This window comes from Thamnophis sirtalis, unplaced genomic scaffold (assembly GCF_051295495.1).
Source record: "Thamnophis sirtalis isolate CommonGarterSnake01/CBP01778 unplaced genomic scaffold, rThaSir2_p1.2 scaffold_4, whole genome shotgun sequence".
In the NCBI taxonomy this organism is placed as follows: domain Eukaryota; kingdom Metazoa; phylum Chordata; class Lepidosauria; order Squamata; family Natricidae; genus Thamnophis; species Thamnophis sirtalis.
In genome coordinates this window covers 124,447,377-124,455,141 of record NW_028261384.1, presented here as the reverse complement: position 1 = coordinate 124,455,141, position 7,765 = coordinate 124,447,377, and positions in this window count along the sequence as shown.

The following is a 7,765-nucleotide window of genomic DNA, read 5'->3' as shown; positions in this document are numbered from 1 at the left end:
GGAGTGGATCAGAAATCCTACCTCTTCTTCTGCAGTAAGTGAAAGGCCACACATATCTCAGCAGGTTTTTTATCATTGAACTGGGGGGGATATTTAGTTTAGGCCACCAACATGCTCTACTTAATGTTTTATCAATCATGCTGAGGAAGGGGTGAAAAAACCTTTATCAGCCAGATCTGTAGTCCTCCCTGCCTGAGTCTGATTCCTATCTATTCTCTCTGGAGATTTGCAATCATCCAGGTCGTGGTTGTCTCAAAGGTGCTTTTTCAAGAGGCAACTGGACTTTCTGGGGTTTTTTCCCCCCTTTCTTTGAAGACGTTTCGCTTCTCATCCAAGAAGCTTCTTCAGCTCTCAGCTCTTGAGAAAGAACCTTTGGAATATTCCTATCCATTCTTCCAGAAGTCCAAATCCCCATTTCTACCACTTTGACTTGCATGGCAATAAGGAGAGATTGGAGGTCCAGTTACCGTATTTTTCGGAGTATAAGATGCACCTTTTTCCCTTAAAAAAAAGGGTGAAAATCTGGGTGCATCTTTCACACTGAGTACAGCATTTTTGGCCTCTAGAACCACCACCCCCCTTTGCAAAAATGGTCCTGCAGAGGGTTTGGGAGGCTTACAGAGTGCTTCTGGGGGCCAGGGAGGGCAAAGATGAGCGAAAAATGGGCCGTCTTTTGCTCGTTTTTGCCCCCCCCCCAGCCTCCGCCCTGAGTCCCCCCAGGGAAAAGGGCGGCATATAAATAAAGTAATCCTCCAGAAGTATTCTATAAACATCCTAAAGGCTATACATGCCCCTTTTTTTGACAAAAAAATGGGCCATTTTTGGAGGTCTGCAGAATGCAGAAACTTTTTTTAAAATTTGTCTCTTCAAAATCTTGGTGCGTCTTATACTCCAAAATATGGTACATAATTAAAAAGGGGTGCAGGTTCTACTCAGTGATGCAGGCAGTTTTGTAGTGTATCTTTGTATCTGTGATAGCAATTTTTTTTTTTAAAAAAAAGCTTGCTGAAATCAATAGAGTTAATTATAGTCTTTCTTGGTGAGAATGAGTCATCTAGGTCAGGAGTGTCAAACTCACTGCGTCGTCATGTGACGTATCGGCACTTTTTTCCCCCCTTCGCTAAACCAGGCATGGGCGTGACTAGCATGAGACGCCCACGAGTTTGACAGCCCTGATCTAGGTCAGTGTTTTATAAACCTGAAAATTTTTAAAACGTGTGGATTTCAATTCTGGCTTCAGGATCTCTTCCTTTTTGGGGAATTTGGGGAGTTGAAGTCCACTCGTCTTAGAAGTTTCCAGGTTTGAAAAACATCGGCCCAGGGAACATTTGAGGCTTGACTGGATTACATTGGTAATCTATCTCATCCAGTGTTTTGGTTTTAACCTAGGCAACTCAAAATTCCAGTTGGCTATGGAGTGTGTGTAAAAAAGATGTTGAGACTCTAAAAAGAGTGCATAGAAGAGCAACAAAGATTATTAGAGGACTGGAGGCTAAAACATGAATGGTTACAGGAATTGGGCATGACTAGACTAGTGAAGGGAAGGACCAGCGGAAATATGACAGCAGTGTTCCAATATTTGTGGGGCTGACACAGACAGGAGGGGGTCAAGCTATTTTCCAAATCACCTGGAAAGGCACTTTGGCCAGACAAGGAATAATGGATGGAAACTGACCAAGGAGAGATTCAACCTAGAAATAAGGAGAAATTTTCGGATAGTGAGAGCAATCAACCAATGGAACAGAAGTGGCCTTCAGAGGTTGTGGGAGCTGCATCACTGGAGGCTTTCAAGAAGAGACTGGACTGCCATTTGTTGAAAATGGTGTAGGGTCTCCTGCTTGGGTGGGGGGTTGGACTAGATCACCTACAAGGTCCCTCCCAACACTGTTATTCTGTTCTGTTTATTCCGTTCTGTGTATCTGGAGTCCTGTTTCAAGTATTTGATGGCAAAAAAGAGAAGCTGGGTTAAGATTAAAAATGGATTTAGATTAAAATTAACTGAGGTGAGTTAAATGATGCTAATATTACCCTCATTTTTGTATCCTTTAACATTTGATGAAAAACTTGGGGTGGGATTATATAATTGGAGTCCCTCCCAATTCAGTCCTGAGATTTTTCACTAGTTAAATTAGTGCATAACAGCCATTAAACAGAAAAGAAGGAGCATCCAGTGTGCACATGTCTAGCGGTATCTTGACTAACGATTAATCATTAATTAATCATTAAAATTCTGCTAATATGTTGCTGACTTTGATAAATACCAAAACTTATCAGCTTTTATGTTGCGGTGTATACGTATACATTAGCCTGAAACTTGGCCACTGGACTAGAGCTGTGTGGTTGTTGATCAGACAAAAGGTAAAGTACACACCATTTAACACTGCTTTGTCAAGTGTGTTTGTTAAAATGGGTGTGATACAGTTAGAGCAGAATATCTCTGAGCAGGATAGTGGGAACAAAAATCCCTGACTTTTCAAGTTTTTAGGGTCAGAGGACAATTATATTAAAGGACAATGTTGTAACCCCAAAGGCAAGGAATTCAGCTGGGTCCTAAAAGAGCTGCATATGCTTTGGGAAACAGCTTTGACTTAGGTTTAAAGAGGTTATGATTTGACATGAGAGCAACCTGATTTAGAATTACTGTAGTGGGTGGAAATGTCTGTGCGTCTTATAGAGCGAATGTTGGCAAAGCCCCGGCCCCCACCTGCTGGCCTCCGCCTCCCAGCAATTTTCCACCTTGCAGCAAACAGCAAGCAGTCTGGTCAGCTTCAGCACAGCCTGATTTAGCATGAGCAGCTGATTGGCAGTTGGATCTACCTCCCGGAATACTGCCTATCAGCTGTTCCATGCCACAGGGATAGCCACTGCCTATCACCACCTCTGCACTCCATTTTCGGCCTCCTCATGCTACTTTTCAGTCTCACACCCCATTTTTGCCCCATTTTCAATCCCCGCTGCCTGGAATGGGTTGAAAAACGGGATGTGCTGAGGCCGAAAATGTGGCGTGCAGAGGCGGTGATGGGCGGTAGCGACCCCTGCAGCCTGGAACAACTGATAGGCGGTATTCCGGGAGGCCAATCCAACCGCCAATCAGCTGCTCGTGCTAAATCAGGCTGTGCTGAAGCTGACCAGGCTGCTTGCTGTTTGCTACAAAGAGGAAAATTGCTGGGAGGCAGAGGCAGATTATTCTTTTTTTTTTTTCCTCCCCAAGAGTTAGGTATGTCTTATAGTCCGGAGAGTCTTACAGTCCGAAAAATACGGTAGACTTTTTTAAAAAAGCCCAAATTTATATGGGGAGAAATTTAAAGCACCCATTTCTGCTGATGCTTTTTCTGGAAGAAAGGGGAAGAACTCAGCTAATTTTCTATTGGATCCCCATAAGGGTGAAGTTTTTTTTTTTTTTTTTATCCCTCCCACCCACAAAACCTCAAAAGGGCCAACCCACCCATGCCCTTTTCGGGACAAAGAGCAGAAAAGAGGAAAGGAGAGCATAGCAGACTCACATTGGCCCATCAGTGAACCTACACAAAGTTTGGTTGAGCCAAAACAAAGTATTGAAACAAAACAAAAGCCACTTTTCTAGAATATCAGAATGCTGGCGTGGCATGGAGGAAAAATGATGCTAGAATGTTTCTCAACCTCAGCAACTTGAAGATGTGTGTGGACTTCAGCTCCCAGAATTCCCCAGCCCTCAAACTGGGTTCCTGGGAGTTGAAATCTATGTATCTATTGACATTGAAAGCACTGCTAAACTATGCCTTGTGCATGGGTGTTCTTTGTTGACCATTTGGGAAAGTGTCCATCGTCCTCGCCCACAACAAGGGATAGGATTATTTTCTGTCTTTGACAGCAAACATTATGGGATGATGCCAGGGGTGGGTTGCTACCGGTTTGCTTCACGCGTGTGTGCACACTTGCCTGTAAATTGTTCTTCGCATGCACAGAACATTTAAAAAATGACTGAAAAACAAGACTGTAGTGGCAACCAGGGAACCAGTTTGGGGGCATGGCCAGCCTGCAGTCCCTACCAATTCGGAACCCAGTCCCAATTTCCACTACCGGTTTGCCCGAACCAGTGGGAACTGGTAGCAACCCACCTCTGGATGATGTTCCAAATGGAAGGAGCCACCACAGAGAAGGCCCTTCTAGGGAGGAATGTGGATCGCTGCTCAGCTGCAGAGCCTTTGCTCACCAGCAGAAACTGATCTTCCCCAACTACAGATAGTCCTCATTTAGCAACCATAATGGGGGACCAAAGAGTTGATCATTAATCAAAGCAGATGCTAAGTGAAACCCGCGGCTACTTATGATCTTACCTTCCTTTTCTTTAAAGACCTGTGAAGGTCGTAAATGTGAGGATTGGTCGAAAAGTTGCTTTTTTTATCACCATTGTAACTGCAAATAGACACTGTACAAAACAGTTGCTAAACGAGGACTACCTTTAAGTACGACCTTTTGGGTTTGGGTTTCTTCATCTCATGCCAACATGAGGTTATAAGGAGTTGTAGTTCAGATCCTTTAGAGCAGTATCAATCCAGGAAATGCAAGTGCCCCTTAAGCAATCATATATATATAGCTGTGTAGGTATATGTATATGTGTTCCAGCATAGCTCTGGTATATATATTTCAACCAAACTTAATACACAGATGACTTACTCTCTGGAGAAAAATACTGTGGGGGTAAGACACCCCTAAAACCCATGGGGGGTGGTGGTGTTCTGTTAAGATACAGACTATTGTACTATACTGCCATACTGGCTTCTACTGTACAGCGCAGTGGAATTGCCATGATAACAGATTCACAGTACTCCACAAGGTGCCTTTCTCTGGTAAAGGGGAAAGTCCAACATTAGAAATTACATTTGGTCCGAACATTTTCCCCCTATAAATAAATACCTAGACAATGCTGGGTTATCAGCTAGTTTTATATAAGACAACATCCAATATTTTTCAAAAGGAAAAAGGCAGTTGGTTCCAATTATGACCCAAATGATTAATCTGGTTCTTTACAATATATCTGGTTGAAGATAATGTTTTAGAATTGCCATGATCAAGGTTTTAAACATTTTTTTTTTAAATAAATAGTATTCCAAGGTTGGGGCAAAATGGTATTTCATTTCAAAGTTTAAATGTTCCAACAAAGGGAATAACAGAAACTCAAGACAAGTCATATTTTTCCCTCTCAGAAATGCAGAGAATAGCTGAAGTGGTAATCCCTGCTATTTTATTTATTTATTTTGTTTAATAAAATATCCTTGGCAAAAAAAATGGAACAATCATGGAGTTGTTTTTTAAATCTTGCTGCCTATTTGGGGAAAAAATGATTCTTTTAGGGATTTATTTCCATAGGTTATGTTGAAAGTAACTCCATTGGACCACTAGCCTCACAATTCAGTACACAACATAATTTTTAAAAAACTAAACAAAATATCTAGAACAAACAAAAACAAAATGCACAGGTACAATATAGGTGGTACCTTGCTCAACAGTAGTAACTGTGAGAGGGATCTTGGAATCCTAGTGGACAACCATTTAAATAGGAGCCAGCCGTGTGCAGCAGCTGCCAAAAAAGCCAACACAGTTCTAGGCTACATAAACAGAGGGATAGAATCAAGATCACATGAAGTGTTAATACCACTTTATAATGCCTTGGTAAGGCCACACTTGGAATACAGCATTCAGTTTTGGTCGCCACGATGTAGAAAAGATGTGGAGACTCTAGAAAAAGTGCAGAGAAGAGCAACAAAGATGATTAGGGAACTGGAGACTAAAACATGAAGAACGGTTGCAGGAACTGGGTACGTCTAGTTTAATGCAAAGGAGGACTGGGAGAGACATGATATCAGTGTCCTAATATCTCAGGTGCTGCCACAAAGAAGAGGGAGTCAAACTATTCTCCAGGGCACCTGAGGGCAGAACAAGAAGCAATGGGTAGAAACTAATCAAGGAGAGAAGCAACTTAGAACTAAGGGGAAATTTCCTGACAGTTAGAACAATTGATCAGTGGAACAGCTTGCCTCCAGAAGTTGTGAATGCCCCAACACTGGAAGTTTTAAAGAAGAAATTGGATAGCCATTTGTCTGAAATGGTATAGGGTTTCCTGCCTAGGCAGGGGATTGGACTAGAAGACCTCCAAGGTCTCTTCCAACTCTGCTATTGTATTGTATTGTATACACTGCTGTTTTTCTGTAGATGAATAATGAAGGTTTTTGCCATAATGATTCCATAAACAAGTTTGAAAAACACTGTCTTTTTTATGCAAACGTTTTATGCAAAGAATTGAAAGTTTTCCTCTTTTTTTTTAAGTGCTGTGTCCAGTACTATGTTCCAAAGGCCACGCTTGCTACCTAAAGAACTGAGGAGCGAAGTAGGAGTAATCTCTAATAGTAAACTAAAATGGTGCTGTACCTTTGATGTTTATTCTGACATGTGTGCCCAGTATAACTATCTTAACAAGTGAGGTGGCTTTCATTAAGTTTAGCAGCTTTGGTAGGAGTCCTGATGCTGATGGATTTTTTATGCTGATGGAGCAGTTTGGTTTCACCTTGAATTAAAAGGGAGGGGTCAGGCGGGAAGCTGTAGTCATTCTTCATTAACATAATAATCGAGCCCTATTTGTGGTCCATGGAACCAAAAGCTTGGCTGTAAAAAAAGGGACTAGCCAGCTCAACCAACCAGTCTTGAGCTCTGAATCACCAGCTGCTCACCTACATAGTCAGAGTCAGTAAAGAAAAAAAAATGATTACTGTATATACTCAAGTATAAGCCTAGTTTTTCAGCCCACTTTTTGAGCTGAAAAAAGCCGCCTCGGCTTATACTCGAGTCAGTGAAAAATTTGCCCGAAATGGAGGAGAAAAAGGGGCGGGGCCATGCCGCTGGGTGACGCTCGTGAATGGCCCAGCGCCCCTGAGTTTCCCCTCCCTCTGTGTCAGTTTGCCGCGCAGCGTGCACCGCACCATCCCCCCTCCTCACGTTCTAATGTAATGCAGGGCTATCTTACGATTCCCCTTCCTCCCCCTCCTGCCGCTCTGCAACGATGTCCCACCTCCTCCTTGTTATGGCAAGCAGCCACATAGCGATGTCCCACCTCCTCTGGTACAGTGATCCAATGATAGGAATCACTGTGCCGTGTGTCATAGGAGGCGGGACATCAGCATCACAGCGGGACATCAGCATCATGAGGTGAGTGAAGTATTTCATTGAATACACCGGTATTGTGTGATAATAATTTGTTATGCAGAGCAAATTTTTACAATGGCTACTGTATATTTAATGGGCACAGGCAGGCTGTATATGTTATTCAATGGGCAATGGCATTATTGGTATCTATTTTTATTTTTGAAATTTATCGGTAGCTGCTGCATTTCCCACCCTAGGCTTATACTCGAGTCAATAACTTTTCCAGTTTTTTGTGGTAAAATTAGGTGCCTCGGCTTATATTCGGGTCGGCCTATACTCGAGTATATACGGTAAATTGATTTAGCATTGAGCCTCTAATGCGGGTCAACATGGTTCCCTTACAGAATTTGCAGCTGGTATCTATCCATCGCCACCTGATCATTTAGATTCTTCTGAATTTTTTTTTTTAATCTCTCTTTTTGGATCATTAAAGATGGCTATCGCTTGTATACATTTGCATTGGAAGGTGGATTATTGATCAAGGCTGGGGCTTCCAATTCATTTTCAACCAGCTATTGGTGCTGCAATGGATCTTCACTGCAATTATTCAACTTCGGCGAGCACGCTAATTACTAAGTTGGCTGCA